Consider the following 22,097-nt stretch of genomic DNA (forward strand, 5'->3'; position numbering starts at 1 on the left):
CAATACCATAAGCTGCGATGACTGCTGCCTGCGCCACTCTCTGCTGACAAATAAGATAACTCTCGTTCTATCTGGATTGAAATTCGCCAGTCAAACTCTCCCTACGACTTGATGAAGTCCAGGACTCCTATTCGCTCCTAGTCTAACTATTGGATTGGTACACCGGTCAGATAACCAGTCCACTGCAATGCCACTCAAAAATTCGCTCACAGGCGTATAACTATAGCTCTGTCTGTTCACACTCCCCAATGAGTGTGGTGGGCAACACAGTGAACAATGCTTAATCGCAAGGACTCAATATAGACTCGCACTCAGATTTGCTCTCGACAGAGGTGCTCTCCCAGTGAAGTACTGAGGAGAGACTTGTTCCTCACTATTTGAGTACACGCACGAGCCCACATGCTCTCGTTACATGTTCTCCTTCCAAGAGCGACAACGGAACAGCCTTTCTCCACACCAGACGTGAAGGGGTATATCTTTCGGTCTCTTCCATTACTCCTTCAGCTCAAGGCATCAGAAATATCGTCTGCCAATTAGCATTGCTCTTCTAAAACGGGAGGATGACGTTTCGTTTAAGGCCACCAATCCGGAAATCTGTAGGATTGACGTTTGGCGTTTGCTGTCTTCCTATGAAAACCTCTGAATCTGCATGCTCTGTTTGTAAAGAATGCATAGACTGGGCGCTCCCACACAATGTAGCGGATTTTGTTTTTAAGTCGAACACGGGGTCGTTCTTCCTTTCATTCGGGCTAACGCTGTCCGCTCCATGGGTGGCCGAGGTTGACTCGTCCTCTGAAGGCACTGGTCTCCCGGCGTGCAGTCTGCCTCTCTCGAACTAAAAGCTCCTGTGACCGTCGTGTCTGGAATGTATGTGTGTACACCAGTCTCGAGTATTTCAACCACGGTGCGCTTACTTGTTATTTCCATATCGTTTACATGAATTCATACAACATTGGCTTTATCTTAATCGAGTTTGGGTTCGAATGAAGCATCTTGATGTGTGGAATATAGTTGTGAGGGTGGAACATGTAAGCAATGAAGGTCAGGAGACCACAACAACTTACACTGTTCCCAAAACTTAAATAACACACTCGAGGGCTTCACGTTTATAGTGATGAAGCAATGCAAGCAGAGGTGAAGTTATGGTCCCATCAACGAAGTCGAATGTCGTACAGTGATGGTACGAACAAACTGATCTCATGTTAGGAGAAACTTGTTCGTCGCCAGGGTGACTATGTTTAGAAATAAATACATAGAGATGAACTATAAAGATGTAAAATGTTAATGACGTGTATTTTATTTAAAAGGGTGTAAGAGGCATTACTTTTCAGTACCCCCTTGTACATACATCGCAGCAACTTAATAAACCACCGTACCTCACGAATAGCGCTCATCTTTCGTGTATTGTGAAAGCGGTTATTAAATATATACACTCCTGGAAATGGAAAAAAGAACACATTGACACCGGTGTGTCAGACCCACCATACTTGCTCCGGACACTGCGAGAGGGCTGTACAAGCAATGATCACACGCACGGCACAGCGGACACACCAGGAACCGCGGTATTGGCCGTCAAATGGCACTAGCTGCGTAGCATTTGTGCACCGCCACCGTCAGTGTCAGCCAGTTTGCCGTGGGATACGGAGCTCCATCGCAGTCTTTAACACTGGTAGCATGCCGCGACAGGGTGGACGTGAACCGTATGTGCAGTTGACTGACTTTGAGCGAGGGCGTATAGTGGGCACGCGGGAGGCCGGGTGGACGTACCGCCGAATTGCTCAACACGTGGGGCGTGAGGTCTCCACAGTACATCGATGTTGTCGCCAGTGGTCGAAGGAAGGTGCACGTGCCCGTCGACCTGGGACCGGACCGCAGCGACACACGGATGCACGTCAAGACCGTAGGATCCTACGCAGTGCCGTAGGGGACCGCACCGCCACTTCCCAGCAAATTAGGGACACTGTTGCTCCTGGGGTATCGGCGAGGACCATTCGCAACCGTCTCCATGAAGCTGGGCTACGGTCCCGCACACCGTTAGGCCGTCTTCCGCTCACGCCCCAACATCGTACAGCCCGCCTCCAGTGATGTCGCGACAGGCGTGAATGGAGGGACGAATGGAGACGTCTCGTCTTCAGCGATGAGAGTCGCTTCTGCCTTGGTGCCAATGATGGTCGTATGCGTGTTTGGCGCCGTACAGGTGAGCGCCACAATCAGGACTGCATACGACCGAGTCACACAGGGCCAACACCCGGCATCATGGTGTGGGGAGCGATCTCCTACACTGGCCGTACACCTCTGGTGATTGTCGAGGGGACACTGAATAGTGCACGGTACATCCAAACCGTCATCGAACCCATCGTTCTACCATTCCTAGAACGGCAAGGGAACGTGCTGTTCCAACAGGACAATGCACGTCCGCATGTATCCCGTGCCACCCAACGTGCTCTAGAAGGTGTAAGTCAACTACCCTGGCCAGCAAGATCTCCAGATCTGTCCCCCATTGAGCATGTTTGGGACTGGATGAAGCGTCGTCTCACGCGGTCTGCACGTCCAGCACGAACGCTGGTCCAACTGAGGCGGCAGGTGGAAATGGCATGGCAAGCCGTTCCACAGGACTACATCCAGCATCTCTACGATCGTCTCCTTGGGAGAATAGCAGCCTGCATTGCTGCGAAAGTTGGATATACACTGTACTAGTGCCGACATTGTGCATGCTCTGTTGCCTGTGTCTATGTGCCTGTGGTTCTGTCAGTGTGATCATGTGATGTATCTGACCCCAGGAATGTGTCAATAAAGTTTCCCCTTCCTGGGACAATGAATTCACGGTGTTCTTATTTCAATTTCCAGGAGTGTACCTAGCGTCGAATGATTAATATAGTCGAGATTCCGCCAGTGGTCTCATTCAAGAGAATGTGACTTTTCGTATGGAGTTTACCTCTGGAGTGTGTTTTTAACATGGTCCTCTGGGTAGCCTATCTAGTTTTAGGTCACACGAAAACACTTACGAACTCCAGTATCAGTGGGCGTTAAGTTTTTTTCGCTATGGGATAAATGCGCAAATAATTTTAAAAAAATGTGCCCACCGTTATTACACAACGTCGATCAGCATTTAATGTTCCGTCGACGAGGTCATTAGCGGCCAGAGTGTTATCACTGCGTCACCCCGCTCGATCACCCGCCCCTCGTACTTGATCCACGATACGTAACTCAGTGTTAACCACCAGAATATCGATGGGTGATGCCTCTGAACCACTAGAAAAGTTCTTACATGTTAGAAACGCATCAGTTTTATCAAGGTAGACTCGCAATGGATCGACGATTGGTGAAGACACTGGCAGCTGACCTTGAGCGTAAATAAATGCAGCTTATTCCGTATAAATTAGTAAAGAAATTGGATTATGTTTGATTATTCCTTGCTTGGCGTCCGATGAAGTTTACCTATATGAAGTTTACCTAGATAATTTACACTTAGCCATTGCGAGCCATTACATGCAGTGCTGCAGACTTCATTATTCGACAAGTCGCAAAGATACGTAAACCTTTAAACTCACTTGTGGGAGTCTGTTACTGATTTGTTGGAGTGTTGTAGAACATTCGTTCTCCTATCCCGTTACCTGACCCTAGGGCATTTATGGGTAATAGTGGCAGGGAGAAATTATCTTAGCTGCATACTACACCAGAAGCTACAACAGTAGCGACGAGGCCCATACAAACTACACTCCTGGAAATTGAAATAAGAACACCGTGAATTCATTATCCCAGGAAGGGAAACTTTATTGACACATTCCTGGGGTCAGATACATCACATGATCACACTGACAGAACCACAGGCACATAGACACAGGCAACAGAGCATGCACAATGTCGGCACTATTACAGGGTATATCCACATTTCGCAGCAATGCAGGCTGCTATTCTCCCATGGAGACGATCGTAGAGATGCTGGATGTAGTCCTGTGGAACGGCTTGCCATGCCATTTCCACCTGGCGCCTCAGTTGGACCAGCGTTCGTGCTGGACGTGCAGACCGCGTGAGACGACGCTTCATCCAGTCCCAAACATGCTCAATGGGGGACAGATCCGGAGATCTTGCTGGCCAGGGTAGTTGACTTACACCTTCTAGAGCACGTTGGGTGGCACGGGATACATGCGGACGGGCATTGTCCTGTTGGAACAGCAAGTTCCCTTGCCGGTCTAGGAATGGTAGAACGATGGGTTCGATGACGGTTTGGATGTACCGTGCACTATTCAGTGTCTCCTCGACGATCACCAGAGGTGTACGGCCAGTGTAGGAGATCGCTTCCCACGCCATGATGCCGGGTGTTGGCCCTGTGTGCCTCGGTCGTATGCAGTCCTGATTGTGGCGCTCACCTGTACGGCGCCAAACACGCATACGACCATCATTGGCACCAAGGCAGAAGCGACTCTCATCGCTGAAGACGACACGTCTCCATTCGTCCCTCCATTCACGCCTGTCGCGACACCACTGGAGGCGGGCTGCACGATGTTGGGGCGTGTGCGGGACCGTAGCCCAGCTTCATGGAGACGGTTGCGAATGGTCCTCGCCGATACCCCAGGAGCAACAGTGTCCCTAATTTGCTGGGAAGTGGCGGTGCGGTCCCCTACGGCACTGTGTAGGATCCTACGGTTTTGGCGTGCATCCATGCGTCGCTGCGGTTCGGTCCCAGGTCGACGGGCACGTGCACCTTCCTTCGACCACTGGCGACTACATCGATGTACTGTGGAGACTTCACGCCCCACGTGTTGAGCAATTCGGCGGTACGTCCACCCGGCCTCCCGCATGCCCACTATACGCCCTCGCGCAAAGTCAGTCAACTGCACATACGGTTCACGTCCACGCTGTCGCGGCATGCTACCAGTGTTAAAGACTGTGATGGAGCTCCGTATGCCACGGCAAACTGGCTGACACTGACGGTGGCGGTGCACAAATGCTGCGCAGCTAGCGCCATTCGACGGCCAACACCGCGGTTCCTGGTGTGTCCGCTGTGCCGTGCGTGTGATCATTGCTTGTACAGCCCTCTCGCAGTGTCCGGAGCAAGTATGGTGGGTCTGACGGGTCTGACACACTGGTGTCAATGTGTTCTTTTTTCCATTTCCAGGAGTGTATATACTTTTTTGGACTTTTTATAAGCGGGCAAGATGTTTATAGTTATATCACGGCTCGTAGTACAATAATTTGATATTTTTGCAATGGGGTCAGAAAATACCGTAGGTATACAACATGTTATTTTGTCAGTTTCAAACATTATTACGAAAATAAAAACTTGGCCGCAATGCACATTCTCAAGAGACATTTATGTCCTTTGTTGCAACCAATTCGTAGAAAATACATGCATATGCTTTATTGAAACTAATTCACAGTTAGGAATTACTTTTTGTTGAAGTAAGACATGGTATCATATTTTATACGTAATCGATGATGATGTACGCTATGAAAGGGGCTACAGGCTCGTGCAGGCTTTGGCAGATAGCCACAAGTAATAAATTTTCGGATATGTGTATCAGAGTGACGAGTGATGCTGATGTAGGCATGATAGAGGAATATGTAGAGGTCGGAGATTATGCGGGTATAATGAGTGTTAACTTCGTAATGGTATTCAGGAAACCAGTACGACTACGCTTGTATATCTAGAAGTGGACAGATAATACTCCACATACCCCAAGTCACCTTAGACCACAACTGCATGCACGGGCAGATTGTTTCAGACTTTTTATCACAAATAATGTGCTGAGTGCAAGAGTAATGTATAACGGTAATTGTGCAGAAGACAGTAAAATTCTATAGCCATACCTTGAACACTGAGTTGAACTTGACTCTACGGAACTACAGATACTCATTCTTTGGTCTGCTTTACTCAAGGCACTTGGGAAACCTCTGAGTGAATTTTGGTCGGATGAGTACGACTTACATATTTTTTCGATATTTTCCTGATGTGGCTCCGGTTCGGTGACAAATTTACAGGAGAGAATAGAAATACCGTTTCTGGATCCATTGCTGAACCTATAGAGTCTGTGTCTGAAATGTTCGTTGATGCCTGAATTTCTTCTTATATCCCTGGGTTGTATATTATTACAGCTGATGAGCACCTGTCTACTTTCAGGGGATGGTGTCTATTCAAGCTGTATATTTCTTCAAAGCCTGGAAAGTACGAAATAAAAATGTGGATTGCTATAGATTGAGAGACCAATTACCTCATAAATGAATGACTGTATACAGGGAAATATGCTGAAGGAAGGGAATAAATCAAGAGAAACATGTGGTACATGTTTCAGTTGATCACTTGAGGGGAACTGATGGGAACATTACTTCTGATAATTTTTTACAAGTTTGCAGCGTAATTGGAGCATGTAACAATGGAGGTGTAATTTCAACAATGTGCATGAGTCTCACAATAACTCATTTTTGTGGAAATATTTCGCATTTTACGACATATAATTGCTTGAATCACTCTGGGGTCATGAAACACCTCATACATATGTTTTTCCAGAGCTGGTACCATGCGAGAGTTACATTGTTGCTGATAATCTTCGGAAACTGTAAAAACGTAAAATACTTTGGAGTAACTGCTCAGAGCGACATAGAGTGGGAACATTACACGAAGCTAGTAGTAGGAAAAACAGATGTCACTCTGAGATGTATTCGAGGTATCTTAAGGGAATGTAACTCATCCACGCTCTCAACACATCCTTTAGGCTGATTCTTGAACATTGCTGATCAGTCTGTGACCCTCTTCATATTGGGTTAATGGAAGAGACAGAGAAGATCCAATAAAGAGATGCGCATTCCCTAGTGGTAACATGTAGTAACCCTGAGAGCATTAGCGAGATCAACAAAGTCTGATGGCAGACGCTACAAGAGATGCGTTGAGCATCATGCACAGGTCTATTGTTCTTGTGCAACAACAAGGGCCAAGAAAGATATCGCTACCTCCTACATGCAACAAACATATTGCTTCCCCATAAATATACCCTCCGTCAAAACCACGATGAGAACATCAAAGACATTGACTCATGTAGGGCTTACTGACAGTCGTTACCACTACTAACCAATCGCGAATGAAACACGGAAAGCACCAAGAAAGAATCACACGAAGGACCCCCAGCATTACACCGTAATGTATGGATGTAGATGTCGACGTTCGTGTGGCAATTTACGTGCCAGTGTTCCGGTCTGATCTTGAAATCTTGTTCCTGGAGGAGGTATTGCTGCACTGGGATCTAGTGACGTACCCCAGTGTCCTGACGTTCGAGTAAAGAATTCCTTCTGACTCTCCTTGGATGTCACAGGGCCCGCCCTCCATTGCATACTCGCGACAGTCGGAATTTTGCGCTCAGGAGTAACTTTGCTCGGCGCACCTCCACTGTTCAGTCATTATGATGCTTATGTAGAAGGCTTCTAGAATCTGATCGTCCTTTTAAGTAACAGGCTGAAATGACAAACGGTTTTAAAAGAACGAATTACTCATGACTTAAGAAATGTGGGAGTAGCTATGTTCCCACTTCTGAATACTAGGAAAATTGTACTTTCTATGTCGTTGATTTTTCGTATTTGGAAAGCAACTCTTGTATGAGAAACCTACTGCCTGTTCTTAACAAAACATAATTTGCTTAAACCATGAGTTTATAGTAATCTAAGGGCCTAAATATGCAAGCAAAAATAAGACTTAAACGGAATTTGCGTTAAGTTCTGATTTGGTATTCGTCTACCGACTAAGTAATTAATGAGTATCTTTAACAATGGGAATAATTGTGTATTAAACAATATAAAACAGAGGACATACTAATGGGAATGTTAGTTCTTGGAAGGACCTCTCGTAAACTGAAGACTGTTATTAGCAACGGGCGGAGCTAACGCGCGAAGATAGAATTTTCTCGTTTTGAGAGTACTGAAGGATCGATCTGTTTTATTTGCTAAAAAACATTCGTACGCCTAGATTTCATAAAATATTTCTTTATTTAAGACACAGTTTCGATACACTTCACTGTCATCTTCAGGTCTTAATGTTTTATTGTGAAACATTCATTTTATATTGAACCTCACGCCAAGTTGTCAGCACAAACATTTTACAACGTGCTGATTTTTATCCTCATGACAACTTGGCCCCCAGTTTTATGTAAAATGAACATGATTCACAACAAAAGATTTATAAGAGCTGAAGATGACAACTAAGTCCGTCCAAACCGGTTCTCTTAAACAAATATTTCATGCGATCTATGCTGCTGAATGTTTATCATATGCAAGAAAAACAAAGTGAGATTAAAGGCGTATCACTGAAATAACTTTCAGGTACACGATACGCGCGTATCGTTACTTCTAGGGCAAGTCATTTACGTTACTATACACCGTAAACTTACAAATTGTATATACCCACAATCACATTCATTTGGCTTCCAAAGATACGTGTAGGGTGTTCATAAACAATTTACCTCTATTTTGCTCTATCCTGAATACCCACAAATATTAAGCAATATTTTCATTATGAACTTCTTGCCATAGAAATAATAGGACTCAATTCATAGAACTTTTTAAACGGAGACAATGCAACGTTTTGCTGTAGTAGTTTCGTTGGACAAGTTTCAAATAAATTATTAATCGTGCTGTGAAGTACATATATTTTACATCTGAGTTTCTCGTGTAACTAATGAATCGTAATCCTAAATGGTTAAGTAAATAATTTTATCGCCTGGGCTCCTCGAACGAACTTGATGCAATAATGTGTGAATGGTTACAGCCATCATTGTCTGAAAAGCTCTCGGAAGAGCTTTGAAAGTGCTCTACACTCACAGATGCACTTCGAAAGGCAGTTACGGTGATCCAAAAACTCAGATGGCTTCGTGAACGTGGGTAAAATGAGTATGAGGGAACAGTACATGAGGGACTATTTTCGTAATGCAGCCACTGGTAGCATTCTGTCGCTCGTGTTTGACTATCTGTATTTGCTTCCTGAAAACCACCGTACGGTCTAAGTGAAAAGCCACACTGCGTTAAAAGTATATATTTCCCCACTTCCTGCTGTATTCACGGACAGTGCGCGAAAATGAATGCAGTCTACATGTCATTGTAAGTGCCTGAATTTTTCTAATTATATAGCCATGGCTCTTATTTGAGTATAAGTGCGGGAAAGTAATTCGTTTTTTTCACTCGCCTAGGAACGTATGCACTCGGAATGTTAATGCCTTACCAACATGAAATAGCTCCTGGGTGCTACAATTAAAATTGATACAAATGATTAATTACTGGTGATGTAAACAATACAGGTTTCTTTGCCTGTTCTCCACCCATCCCCCTCCTGTTATTTCCTCTCCCTACTGCCCTGACATCTTTTTCTCTTTTTCCCTCCTGTTCTCCCTTTCCCTACACCGGACTGTGCTGTTTGTGTTCTTCACTTGATTTCTGCCATCCTAGAACATGTGTCCGAAGACCTCGCCGTTTGGCCCCAACCCCATCAAAATCAATCAACCAATCTATCTCAATCTATCTTTGCCTGTTCAGCGCATTTGTTGTACGTTCGTATGCTAGGTTGAGGGCCTGCTACCAATTATAGCACCAAGCACTGCTGTATCAACAAGTCGTCTTACAACTTTCTTACGATGGATCTTATAGTTTTGGTCCTCTTAGAGATCCTCGAGGGCACATTAACTTTGTTTCTGATTACGTTCCTCCTCGAAAACGATATAATTTGTTGCCTAAGACGAAGAATTTCTTTCCTCGTCATATATTTCGTAATCACGACGTATGCTATAAGGCAATGATACACTTACTTACCTTATATTTAATTTTCATTGAGTGGTGTCTTTGCTAGTGACTTAATTTCGTTGAATACATCATAAAATACCCAGAGCCTACAGGAAGGAGGAAAGTGGACGGTAAAGCAAGGAGTTACAAATGCCCAAATTAAAATAGTAGTGAACATGATAATGATGATGATAATGATATATACCTTGGATCAGAGTTTTGTTTAATTTCAAAATATTAACTGTGGAAAGTGTCAGCCATTAATTGTTGACAGTAAACGTAAAAAGATTTGGAGAAATCAAACAAAACGCAAACTTTGAATTGCTGTATCTGGTAAATGATTCTCTATCCTGTTTACAAGAACAGCATTTCATCAATCACATTTATCAAAACATAACTACGCATTCAAAAATACTCTATATTTTTATTTTGCAAGTGAAGCAGCAGGATGATTAAATTGTAAGTGATCAACTGTTGTATAAAAGCCTTTCACACTATTTTCGTAACACACAACTGATGCAAATCTATCTCATCCTATACAGGCTGTGACATACACAGTCAACCACAAGGACGAAAACCAGCAGAGGACATCACAGATTTCGATTTCTAGCCGTACACTGCCCTCCCCCCCCCCCCCCCCCGTCCTTCCCCCCAAATGCCACACCAGCAGCTACAGTAAAAAATAATGGACAAAGTGTTCTAGATTACTCTAGTTTTTAAGTAACATTTCTCTGTGTGTATGTATGTATGATATATAAACGCCTGAAGATGAATAGGACGTATTCGAAACGCGTTGCATTATGTTAGATTAAGCATAAAATAAAAAGTGACTGGTAGCAGAAACTTGAAATAAATAATTATCCCACACAATCACGGTTCACAAACATAGCCTTTATGGCTGAAAATAATACTTGACAGCGTCATGTGGCCGCAAAGACGTTCAATCTCACGGCGGGCCGTAAATATGCTTGGCCTCAGTGTATAAGTACCTACCACGGTCAAAGTATTCTTTCTGTCTGAACAACTTGAACGTAGTTACTCATCTCAGTTGGCACTGAATCGCGAAAGTATGCGCAGTGAACAGTTTTTGTTTCACCGATGTTGATTGTAGATGGTACTCTGGTCGTAGAGGTGGATGCATTCGGCTTCTGCAGGATGGAGTGTCTTCCACGAGAACGTAATTTTTACAACAGGTGTATGACGTCGCGAACAAGCTGGACGGAAGCTGCGCGTGACGTCCCGCACGTGGCCTTCCCAGCGAGAGCAGGCGAGGCCTGCGGGCAGCGATTGCTTGCAACATCACCGACGTCACGGCTGCTGGCCGCAGTCGTTGCCTGTAGTACTGGCGTGATGCAAGAGAGGAGAAATACCTGAGGCTCCGCGAACCTGTCTGCATGCGAGCGCTGTGATGACGCAGCAACAAGTCCACGTACAGTGCTGGAGTAAAAAAAATTGCAATATTGTGAGAAACTCTCCAGAAAAACACCTATTTCAAGCGGTGAATGCTTTGAACGTAAAATTATCGTTCCAAACCAATACTATTACAACGCTGAGGAAAAAAAAGATTCTGTTGAGAATCCATGCCACTTAAGGCCTCTTCGCATTAATGAATTCAGTAAGAGATGTTTTGACATGTTTCTGAGAAACAAACTGCCATGTTTTGATGTTCTAGTTGACATTCGTATTACGGGCAGTTGCCAGTTCCTTAAGGAATGTTTGGCAAAGCACCAAGGCATATTTTTGTGCCTGTGCTGCGGGAGATGTCGTCAGAAGCTATAAAGATGTAATTAATTAATTTTCAAACTTGGCCGAAACTATAAAATTTTTGATTTGTAAGCTCACAGCTGTCAATTGTGACGCCATCCGACCGCTACTAACAGTCATGCTGACGCGTGTTCCGTAACTTAAGCAGCAGAAGAGTTTGCCGCGCCGGCCGGAGTGGCCGCGCGGTTCTAGGCGCTACAGTCGGGAACTGCGAGACCGCTACGTCGCAGCTGCCTCGGGCATGCATGTGTGTGATGTCCTTAGATTAGTTACGATTCATTAGTTCTGAGTTCTAGGGGACTGATGACCTCAGCAGTTAAGTCCCATAGTGCTCAGAGCCATTTGAATCATTTGAGCCAAGTTGGCCGCCTTTTATTTATTTATTTATTTATACTGACCTATTAGAACCTTCTGGCCTTCTTACATCGGGCTGGGTTTTGTCACATACGGTATAAATTACATCATAGTAACCTAAATAAATAACAATTTTAGTATGACGACTGGTATTAAAATGATGAGTGTCTGCAGTGCCCGTGTGAGTAAATTACACTGACTATGAACTAACAAAATTAATATTGGCATTACTTCTACTACTGCAGCTGCAGTCATTAGAGGTGACAATAGTAACAGTAACGGTGGTGGTGGTTGTGGTAATGATGGTGATGTTAATAAAAGTGATAACAGCTGCAGTATAAAACGATAATCTATACCTATAGCATTAAGGTATACAACTTGTCTGACTTCAGTTTTTCCTCTTATTTCCTTTTAACGTTACTTCTTTTAGGTTCGAACTTCTGTTACCTCTGTACAACGTCATGATAGGAACTTGATAAAAGTTTAGGCACAGAAAAACTCTTGAATTAAGCCCGTAAAACACGTGTCACAAAGAATATAGGATAAATACCGACCGTGAAAGCCTGTATTGCATATCATTATTCTGCTTGTTATTAATACAGGAGCTGCCAGGTTAAGGGAGACGCGACGCAGTTCGTCTTGTGGAGAAGGCTTTAATCTGAACATCATGCGGCGTTTCTCTGGCGAACAAAGCCAAATTAAAGAAAGAGCAAAAGTTGTATGAGGGCAGCTTTGTGTCTGTAGCAACTTGGAGAGTGTGCGATCTGCAGCCAGACGCGTGTGATAGGACCAATTTACGAACGACCTCGGCGACACAGCGATGGTATCTTTGTTCGCCAGAGAAACACCGAATTTGGAGAGATGATGAGGCGGATGGTTAAAATCATATAAGGTGGGAGAACGCAGATTTCTGGCTCTTTGCAGACTGCGTTTTTGCTACGCTCTTGTGTAATAAGAGGTGCAGAGTCATGAAGCAGTAGTGGCGATGCACGATACGACGTCACTCACTCCTTGAACTTTCTCACCTGCGAGACTGGTTTTTGTCTTCAATAGACTCGTGTAGTTGGAGGTACAGAGAGAACACCCTCCTGTTCCCCTGAAGTGAATTCCAATAACGTTTTTCAATAGACACTGGGGCTGGCAACCGTAATTTGTTTAACTAATTGTGCATAGACGGCTGGAAAAGGTAACTGAATCTCTTTAGATGACAACTCGTGTACCTTCAGAAAAGGTAAAGACATCAGAAAGGATGTTCTGATGTGCTTGACACTGGAAAGGAGACTTAAAAAAGAAACATAAAAGACCTGGAAGACTCGATAACAGGATTTGTTGACCTAGGAAAACAAACATAAAGACCTTGAAGGCCTGTTGAAAGGATTTGTTGACCCAGGAAGTGTGTTCAGCAATGTAAAGCGTTGGAAGGTGTTAGAAATTCTGAAGAAAATAAGTATGAGCTATAGTATAATTCAGTACGTAAAGGGAGACGAAAATCTATTAGTCATGCGGGATTGGAGTGCGATTGTAGGGGAAGGGGTAGAAGGACTTACGGGAGAATACAGGCTTGGTATTGGGACTGTGAGAGCCGAAAGACTGAATTCTGCAATATATTTCAGCTAGTAACAACGAATACTCTGTTCAAGAATCACAAGAGGAGGAGGTATACTTGGAAAAGGCCGAGAGATACATAAGGATTTCAGTTTGATTACATAAAGGTCAGGCAGATATTTCGAAAGCAGATTAAGTGTTGTAAGACGTACCAAGGAGCAGATATACACTCATGTAGACCCATATCACGATCTAGTAGTGATGAAGAATAGGCTGAAGTTTAAGAGACTAGTCAGCAAGAATCAATGTTCAAATAAATGGGATACGGAAGTCGTAATGAATGGATACGCTTGAAGTTCTCTGAGGACATATTGCGCCAAAGCATAGCTCAGTAGGCAGTTCAGTTGAAGAAAAATGGTCATCTTTCAAAAAGGACAGTCGCAGAAGTTGGGAAGAAAAAGATAGGTGCAAGACGGTAACTGCGAAGAAGCCATGGGTAACAGAGGAAATACTTCAATTGATCGATGAAAGAAGGAAGTACGAAAATGTTCAGGGAAATTCAGGAATACGGAAAAAAGTCTCTTGAAATAAATAGGGAGTGCAGGGAAGCTAAGGTGGAATGGCTGCATGAAAAAATGAAGAAATCTGAAAAGAAATGATTGTCGGAAGGACTGAGTCAGGATACAGAAAAGTCAAAGCAGTCTTCGGTGAAATTAAAAGGAAATTGGTAATTCGGATCCAGTAATAGAATCAGAATTTAGAGGAGATTTGGAAGACTTAAGACTGAATAAGGCAGAAGGGACAGATAACATACCGCTAGAATTTCTAACATCTTTGGGGGGGGGGGGGGGAGGAACAAAACGAGTATTCACGTTAGTATGGAGAATTTCAGACTTGAGATATACCAGCTCACTTTCGGAAAAAACATCATCTACATATTTCCGAAGATTGCAAGAGCTGACAAGTGCGAGAATTTTCGCGCAATCAGCTTAACGGTTCACGCATCCAAGTTGCTGACAAAATAATTTACAGAAGGATAGAAAAGAAAATTCAGGTTCTATTATATGAGGGTCAGTTTGGCATTAGGAAAAGTCAAGGCACCATAGAGGCAGTTCTGACGTTGTGGTTGATAATGGAAGCAAGACTAAAGAAAAATCATGACACGGTCGTAGGATTTGAAGACCTGTAAAAAGCGTTCGACTATGTCAAATGGTGCGAGATGTTCGAAATTCTGAGGAAAATAGGGGTAAGTTTTAGGAAAAGACGGGTAATAAACAATATTTACAAGAACCAAGAGTAGGCAATAAGAATCGAAGACAAAGAGCGAAACCCTCAGATCAGAAATGGTATTAAGCAGGATTATATCCTTTCACCCCTACTGTTCAATCTAGAAATCGAAGAAGAAATGTCGGAAATAAAAGAAAGGAAGGTTAACTAGTGTGAATGAAAATCAGGGTGAAAGGATATCAATGAAAAGCTTCACTGATGACATTGCTATGCTCAGTGAAAGTGAGAAAGAGTGACAGGATCTGCTGAATGGAATGGACAGTCTCTTGAGCATACACTATGGTTTGAGAGTAAACCGAAGAAAGATGATTGTAATGAGGAATAGTAAAAATGAGATTACCGATAAACTTATCACACAAATAGGTCACCATGAAGTTAGAGAATTCTGCTACATTGAAAGGAAGATAACCTGTGACTGACAAAACAAGGATACAAAAGCAGGTTAGCACAAGCACAAAATGCAGTACTTTTCAAAAGAAGTCTACTAGTACGAAACATAGGCCTTAATTTACAGAATAAACTTCTGAGAATGTACGTTTGTTACATAGCATTGTATGAAAGTGAATCGTAGACTATAAAGCCCGAGGACACACATAAAAATCCAGTAAACACGATACTTTTGTCTAGAGATGTTTCAGCTGGTCAATCTGTCTCGTTTCATTTCTGTCTCACCATGCAGGATCTTTCTTCGTCTATGTACTCTGATCGTCCCATGTAAGGTGAATTATTTACTGTTTAATATGTACTGACAGAGCTGTCTTAGAAAATGTCTGGTTGCATGTATTACGGGATTACCATTTGATTTCAAAATGTGCTTTTTTATATTTTTTATTTGTATCCAGCTATTGTTCAGTTCATCTTCCGCACCCCCCTGCTGACACTTCCAAAGGATATTGGATATAATTAAATTGTAGGTCTAGTTTGACTACGATTGGGCATGTAATAGACCATAGTCCTATAGTAGGAGAAATCTCGGCCTTTGACTGCTGTAATTTAGGGAAAAAACCATATGGCTGTTAGAGCCTCCGTCTTCCCGAATAAAAAACTAATCTGTTAAAAAGGTGCAAATTGGTTCGGCTTGCCCCTACAGTATAATACCATATCATTTATTCATAGTTTACAAATTGTGTACTTGCAAGAAAAAGTTGTTTCATAATTTAAAAATTTGGTGCCATGCTGTTCATTCATTTTTCAACAAGAATCACACTATTCGCCCAATCAGCTGAGATGAGGACCACAACGATGATTTTTGAGTTCATATTGTGCACAGCAGCTTCGTATTTGCTTGCCTATGAATTCAATCAATACTTCTGTATATCAGTGAGATTTCGACTTGAGAAAGACTATAAGATGTTAGTGTTATCCATTGCAAAGCTTTGGTGTAAATTTATCCGAAAATTTGGTTCTGTACATGCTTTTTCTTAAACTTTATGATGAGTTGTTACGCGACCTACTTCATAATTACTCTGCGTGTAGCTTGCTTTAAAATACTTGGTGTGTGTCTTTACTTTCACAGTCACTAACTGCAGATCACCAGTTTTCTCAATAAAAACCTTTTTACGAAACTGGAGCTAATACTTAATCAGGTACTTAATCGTTTGGTGAACAGTTCCTTCCGCCGACCAGGAAACTGGAACAGAAGACGTGACAAGTGCACATAAAGTACCCTCCGCATCGCACAATGAAGTAACTTGCGGAGTACAGATATAAATGCAGATGTAGTACCTTTCGATTTTTTTAGTGACGTAGAAGCACGTCAAGTGTGGAATATTCCAGATTTCTGACAAATATTCCGAGTGTACGTGGAAACAGCACACGACAGAGCTACAATGGCACCCGACACTGATGTGATGGAACCGCAAAATAAGGAAGTAGCGGGCTTCAAAGGTGTGTCGCCACTATCTGTCGTACGAGATCATAGGCAGTGACAAGAATACCGGCTTCCTTCGTGTTCATGGGAGAACTGGGGGCACAAACCTCCTAAATAGATCCCCGAATAATATGCTAAGGTGCCAGAAAACTAATGACTAATGAGAAAGAAAGTGCCGAACAGTGCTGGGAGGATGAATCACAAATGCTTAACAATGCGCAAAAAATTGGTAACAACTCCTTCCACTCCTCTGTATACGAGTTGGATGACGCGGGGAGGAAACTGTAGTTTCGTAGGATTCATGCAGCGGTAGTATAGTACAGGAGACGCATAAGTGATTTGTTTTCAGTACAGGTGATTATTTCTGGGAGGGACGGCTTGGTGAAGTACGTCATCAGCTTGATTTGCCGTGACTGGTAACGTAATGAGCCACCGGATGACGGGAATTCACCCCTCACTGCGGGAGACTGCTAATGCAGTTCGTTTGTTCCACGATTGTGATCATACAAACACTACGAGGGGATTGTTACGTATCAGAGAATGGTTGTTCATAAAATCATGGCCGTAGCGATCGCATTTAGTTTTGCGTCAAACTAAGTGTTTATCCTATTATTGGCATTTACCGTCCTTATCATTAGCAGCAGCATCAGCAGCAGAACCAGTCCGTGAGATTTGTTCTGGCGTTCAGTCTTTGTTTACTCATTTCGTCTTCGATTTTTTAAACTGTAAGGGGCGATCAAAAAGTCTTCGTCCGAGGGCGTGGCTGTAGCCTGTATGCAACGAAGCGCGACTCCGATGTGGCACCGACATGTAGGCTAGGGCGTAGAGTGGCATCGTGTCTTTCCAGCGTGCGTGAGGCAAATGCGTGAACGTGGAACTACGGACGTAGACGTCCATCGGAGAATGAAGAATGTGTAGGGAGCAACGGAGCAGCATGCCTGTGGAAAGCCACCGTTGTCGGGTGCTGCTGCTTCATGACAACGCACGTCCCCATATCGAAAATGTAGTGACGCAGAAGTTACGCCGACTCACGTGGGAGACAGCTGAGCACCGGTACCATAGGCCCATTCCTCCCCACACGATCGTCACGCCTTTAGTCCCTTAAAGAAACACCCTGAAGGGTTGACGATTCCTGTCGGACGAGAATGTGCAGCAGGCAGTTGCAGACTTCTTTACGTAGCAGAACACGGTGTTCTGCAAATTGAGTATCTTTAATTTGATGCGCTAGTTGGATGATTGTCAATGCTCACGGCAAATTTGTCTGACTAACATACATATTCTGGACACTAAGACCATCGAGTGGAAACTTCTTGAGGCGTTCCTTCCATTTTTTGTTGTTGTTTTGCATCTACCTCAGCTATATCATCGCGGTTCTGTCAATTCCGGATCTAGCCATGCGTTCCTTTAATTCGTTCTCACATATTACACTGAGGGGACGAAAGTCATGGGATACCTCCAAATATAGCGTCTGGCCTCCTTTTGCTCGGCGTAGTGCAGCAACTCGATGGGGTATGGACTGAACAAGTCGTTGGAAGCCTCTTCTAGAAATATTGAAACATGCGGCCTTTATTGCCATAAATAACTACGAAAGTGTTGCCGATGCTGGATTTTAGCACGGACTGACATCTCGATTATATCCCATAAATGTTCGATGGGAATCATCTCTCGTGATCTGGTTGGTCAAATCATTCGCTGCCTGTCCGGAGTGGCCGAGCAGTTCTATGCGCTACAGTCTGGTGCCGCACGACCGCTACGGTGGCACGTTCGAATCCTACCTCGGGCATGGATGTGTGTGATATCCTTAGGTTAGTTAGATTCAAGTGGTTCTAAGTTCTAGGGGACTGATGACCTCAGCGGTGAAGTCCCATAGCGCTCAGAGCCATTTGAACCATTTTAACCAAATCATTCGCTCAAATTGTCCCGAATGTTCTTCAACCCAATCTTGAACAATTGTGGCCCCGTGAAGTGGCACGTTGTCATCCATAACAATTCCATCACGGAACGGCTGCAATGGTGTCCAAGTATCGGAACGTAGCGATCCTAATTCTTTCCATGTTTGCAGCACCATTATGGAGCCACCATCAGCTTTCTGCGCCACACTCGAACCCTACCATCAGCTCTTACCAACTGAAACCGGTACTCATCTGACCAGGTTTCTAGTCTTCTAGGTGGGTCAACAGATGAGATCACGAGCCCAGGAGAGGATTGGTTCAAATGGCTCTGAGCACTATGGGACTTAACATCTGAGGTCATCAGTCCCCTAGAACTTAGAACTACTTAAACCTAACTAACCTAAGGACATCACACACATCCACATCCGAGGCAGGATTCGAACCTGCGACCGTAGCGGTCACGCGGCTCCACACTGAAGCGCCTAGAACCGCTCGGCCACAACGACCGGCCCAGGAGAGGAGCTGCAGGCGATGTTATGCAAATAGCCATTGGACTCGCATTCGGGAGGACGACGGTTCAATCCCGTCTCCAGCCATCCTGATTTAGGTTTTCCGTGATTTCCCTAAATCGTTTCAGGCAAATGCCGGGATGGTTCCTCTGAAAGGGCACGGCCGATTTCCTTCCAAATCCTTCCCTAACCCGAGCTTGCGCTCCGTCTCTAATGACCTCGTTGTCGACGGGACGTTAAACACTAACCACCACCACCACCACCAAATAGCCATGGTACCCGGGACGGTGGTCTGCTGCCACAGAACATTAATGCCAAATTTCGTCGCACTTTCATAGCGGATACGTTCCTCGTACGTCTCACATCGATTCCTGTGGTTATTTTACGCGGTGTTGCTTGTCTGTTAGCACTGACACCTGTCACATATGCAGCTGCTCTCGGTCTTTAAGTGAAGGCCATGGACCGTTGCGTTGTTCGTGGTTGGAAATAATGTCTGAGAATGGTATTCTCAGCACACACTTGACATTGTGGAACTCGGAATATTGAATTCCCTAAGGATTTCCAAAATGGATTGTCCCATGTCTCTAGCTCCAACTACCATTCCGCGTTCAAAGTGTTTTATTTCGCGTCGTGCTGCCATAATGAAGTCGGAAATCTTTTCACATGAATCACCTGAGTACAAATGACAGCTCCGCCGATACACTGCCCTTTTATACCTTGTGTATGTTGTACTACCGCTATCTGTATATGTGCATATCATTATTCCATAACTTTTGTGACCTTTACAGCAAGTTCTTGTCTGAAAACTTCTGTCCTCGGCCTGTCCAGTAGAGTATTGTATTGCATGTTAACCGGGAACTAGAAACGACGGAGAGGCTCTGTCCCCGCCGCAGCCGCTGGTTCACAACCCAAAGACGACTACCGCAATCCACTTCACCCCTCCGCCACCCCACACCGATCCCCCCTTTCAGGGTTATTGTGCGGTTCGGCCCCCGCTGGACCAAACGACCACCCAGGGAATGTCTTACACCAGACGAGTGTAACCCCTATGTTTGCGTGGTAGAGTAATGGTGGTGTACGCGTAAGTGGAGAACTTGTTTGCGCAGCAATCGCCGACATAGTGTAGCTGAGGTAGAATAAGGGGAACTAGCCCGCATTCGCAGAGGCATATGGAAAATCGCCTAAAAACCATCCACAGACTGGCCGGCTCACCGGACCTCGACACAAGTCCGCCGGGCGGATTCGTGCCAGGGACCAGGCGCTCTTCCCAATCCGGAAAGCCGTAAGTTAGATCCCACGACTAACCGGGCGGGCTTCCAGTAGAGTATACTCTGCCACTATCTTAACAAATGCATCTTTTTATTCTCTGTTCTTATTGCCTGTTGTTTCGTCGTTGTGCCATGCGATAATGGTACACCATAAGGATGACTGTCGATGAACCTACGTATGCTTCTGGATTTATGAAAATTGCAGATAATGGTCAGTTTGGAAATTTGTCGAGCCCTCGACGAGGGGTGGGGGGGGGGGGGGGGGGAGGAGGAGCGCGAACCGTGGAAAGGCGCCTCAGACTCGCTCGGCTACGGTCAGTTAACGACATGTCCAAGAGAGGTAGCAACATACCTGACGACTTTTTGTGGAAAGTCAGTTTTGTGTAATGCATAACACTTCCCTTATGTCCTCGGAGACTCTTGTTATGTCTGCCAGTGGAGTATTATGAGCCACTCTCATGGTTACTAAACGTCGTCGCGACATAACGCGCTGCTCGTTCTTAAATGTTCTCTTGAGGCCGTGATCCAATCGCAGCTGACGGCCGTAATGACGAAAGCCGGTCAATGTTGTGAAGCTGCATCAAAAAATCTCAACCGTTTCTGGTATCTTCCTCGTTCCCCATCTGTACCTCTGATGTACACAGTACGCAATGCTGCAAATGGTGTTCATATCCTGGTTGATTGACTTCCTAGGTAGAGTAAGAGATTTCTGGAACTGTGCACTCACTGTGAAGCTCGTCACCGCTCACTTACGTTGTACGAGTTATACACTCTCGGATCAAAAGTACCCGACCACCCATTAGTGGTGTCCACCCCTCTCTTTTATGATGGCGTGATCTCTGCTAGGGACATTTTCATTGAGGTGACTGAGTTAACGAGGAGGAATGGCAGACCCGAAACCAGAGAAGGTAGTGACATTGGACGCAGGGGTTGGAGCAAAACCCGTGTTTCTACTCATGCCGAAGGTATTCCAATAGGTTCAGGTCGGGATTCTGGGTAGGTTCGCCCATTTCAGGAATTTCCACAAACGATAACTTAAAGGATGCTGCTCCATGATGTGTTGCATTGTAGTGCTTATGGAAGAAATCCTCGTTTCCATACTGTTCCTCTGCTCCACCCATTGCACAATGCTGTAAATTCATATCCTTCCGCATATAGTGTTTTCTTAAGCGCAATAAGTGCATCGCACTGTAACACTCAAAAGACGCCCATACTGTAACGTCATCTTCTCCATTTTGAGTGTTGGGATTACTCTTGATGAGAGGTAAAATTCTCCATGCATTAGGCGAACCCAAACCCTTCCATTGGATTGCAGCAGGGTACAGCTTGATGCAACACTCCAAAGCACTCGCTTCCACTTATCCGCTTCCACTTATCCGCTTCCACTTATCCGCTTCCACTTATCCGCTTCCACTTATCCGCTTCCACTTATCCGCTTCCACTTATCCGCTTCCAGTTATCCGCTTCCACTTATCCGCTTCCACTTATCCGCTTCCACTTATCCGCTTCCACTTATCCGCTTCCACTTATCCGCTTCCACTTATCCGCTTCCACTTATCCGCTTCCACTTATCCGCTTCCACTTATCCGCTTCCACTTATCCGCTTCCACTTACCCACTTCCACTTACCCACTTCCACTTACCCACTTCCACTTACCCACTTCCACTTACCCACTTCCACTTACCCACTTCCACTTACCCACTTCCACTTACCCACTTCCACTTACCCACTTCCACTTACCCACTTCCACTTACCCACTTCCACTTACCCACTTCCACTTACCCACTTCCACTTACCCACTTCCACTTACCCACTTCCACTTACCCACTTCCACTTACCCACTTCCACTTAC

The 22,097-nt window shown here is 44.6% G+C and overlaps 1 protein-coding gene across 1 annotated transcript in view; it reads left to right on the forward strand.

Moving 5' to 3' along the window:
• The window catches only part of LOC126323984 (uncharacterized), a 63,997-nt gene that overhangs the window by 28,051 nt on the left and 13,849 nt on the right, over positions 1-22,097 (forward strand). The window lies entirely within an intron of this gene.

Source organism: Schistocerca gregaria, chromosome 2 (genome assembly GCF_023897955.1).
Source record: "Schistocerca gregaria isolate iqSchGreg1 chromosome 2, iqSchGreg1.2, whole genome shotgun sequence".
NCBI classification, from domain to species: domain Eukaryota; kingdom Metazoa; phylum Arthropoda; class Insecta; order Orthoptera; family Acrididae; genus Schistocerca; species Schistocerca gregaria.